The sequence below is a fragment of the Lolium rigidum genome, chromosome 5, assembly GCF_022539505.1.
Source record: "Lolium rigidum isolate FL_2022 chromosome 5, APGP_CSIRO_Lrig_0.1, whole genome shotgun sequence".
Taxonomy (NCBI): Eukaryota; Viridiplantae; Streptophyta; class Magnoliopsida; order Poales; family Poaceae; genus Lolium; species Lolium rigidum.
Window position 1 is genome coordinate 232,044,132 of NC_061512.1, and position 2,136 is coordinate 232,046,267.

Here is a 2,136-nt window from a genome sequence, read left to right on the forward strand (position 1 = left end):
TGACATGACGGAGGTGCACGGGCCGGCGGCGTCTGACATGACGGAGGTGCACGGTCCGGCGGACGTGAACGCGCACGGTCCGGCGGCTGCGGCGCTCAAGGACATGATCGCCGGCGCGTTCCGTCCCCTCCTGGACAACTTCCACCAGCTCCGCTCCCTCTGGACCGTCTTCGACACTGAGGACTACCACATCGGCATGCCCTATGGTACATATTCCAACACACAGAGTCAGACACACGCATGCAAGTTATTTCTTTATCTTTACACATGCAATCCGTCGAATTTTTATCCAGGTGCGCTTGTAGCAAGCGTCGCGTGCTACCAGCTGTGGAAGATGGACCCTTCGACGTTCCTGGACGCTGTGCTCGGCTACGCCTTCTACAAGCTCAGCGTCGTGTCGTCGCAGGTCCGGAGGCAGGGCTACTCCAACGACATCATCGCACGGATCAAATTCGGTAAGTACAGTATATATCACCGATTTATCTAGCTCGGCCATGCATGCATGCCAGTTACGGCGATTACTGATTTTAGTGTCCTCTCTACAGGTCTTGTCCTCATTTGGGCTGTCAAGGATTTCCACAGAGCACTCCCGCTAGAATACATCACGTATGTGTGCTACAAAGGCTTGAAACGTTTTCAACATTGTTCTATATATGCATGTCTATGATTGTAGTATAGTTAACATGGTTGTGTGATGCAGGTACCCAGTTTGGTTTATCTACCTCACAACATTCATCTATGACATGGGCGGTTTGAAGAACGATGCCAGATTGATTTTCCTTTACTGGTATCAGCAACTACTGCTGCAACTATGCAGACTACTAAACTAGTCTTCCATCGTGTGTGATTTTACAAATAATAGTGGGCAGTTTTAACCGTGCAATACGGTTACTCGTGTACATCCCCTGGAATTAATAAGGACACTACTTGCACTCCACGTCCTAATAACAAAGCAGCAACTGTAGCAGATGTGGCCGGAATGTCAATCTTCGATCCATATGATACAAATCATCCGACTGATGTCAATAGAAATGACCTAGAGAAGCTAACAAAACTGTCCGTCTCACATACGTTGTCCAAATAAGGACCTAATACAAAGCAGCAACGAGTTGCAGATGTGGCCGGAATGTCAATCTTCGATCCATATGATACAAATCAGCCGACTGTGATGTCAATAGAAATGACCTAGAGAAGCTAACAAAACTGCCCGTCTCGCATAGGTTGTCCAAATAAGGTCCTCTCACATCAGATAAAGCAGTAGCAACTACTTGAAGAGTGCATATAAGATGTCGACGATCTCAGCAAAGACCTTGTAGATCTTCATGCTACTGTCACAGACCTTGAGCATAAAAGCAAGCTTGCTATGATCCTTGGACGCCATATATCCAGCAAGTAGCCCCAATGACAGAAGAATGAACTTGCACGCGGCCATTCTCTTATCAGCTACAAGTAAGGTTGAGTTAGTTATAACCAACTAAATAAAAGAAGAAATCTAGTAAGCCTGCGCATGCGCACGTCTCATAAATTTACTAATGCAAGTTAGATCTAATAATGGGACCCATCTGAAAACTGAATTAAAATTGACGATACACTATGTATCTCGATTTTTTAGTGTTTGCTATGCATCTTAAGTTTCTCTTTCAAAATAGCAATTCCTAGCTAGACTTACTCCAGCCCAGCAACCCAAGCTAAACCCTGAAAATACACTTTTGTCAAAATTTAGGAAATGATTCTCATTTGATTATTCATTGAGTTTTGTATCTTTAAAACTGCATGGTTTCTTGAAAACTGCATGGTTTCTTGAAAACTGCATGGTTACTTGAAAACTGCATGGTTTCCTTCTTTGAGGAGAAAACATGACACTTTGGTTGTAGTTTAGAAGTGTGAAAAACATTGATGGTTGCAATGTTATTAGAATGGATGGCAAAGCTCTAATGCTTATATAAATAACAAGGCTGTTGATGACGAAACAAAAAACTACAGTGGATGATGTGTCGTGAGCACACAGTATGTATATAAATAATAACATTTTCACAAGTAAAAAAATGCCTATGAATATGAGCATAATCCTAATCATCTTCCTCCACGGCAGGTGGCAATATTTGCTTTTTGAGCACATGCAAAGTATTTGAACCG

At 43.3% G+C, this 2,136-nt stretch overlaps 1 long non-coding RNA gene across 2 annotated transcripts in view; it reads right to left on the reverse strand.

Annotated features, from left to right (window-relative positions):
* Window positions 1-924: 924 nt before the first annotated feature.
* LOC124653221 overlaps window positions 925-2,136 on the reverse strand; it is a 2,454-nt gene continuing 1,242 nt past the window's right edge. For both annotated transcript variants that reach the window (XR_006987833.1, XR_006987832.1), the window contains one exon: window positions 925-1,443. This is a non-coding gene — a long non-coding RNA (uncharacterized LOC124653221). The remainder of the gene's footprint in view (window positions 1,444-2,136) is intronic.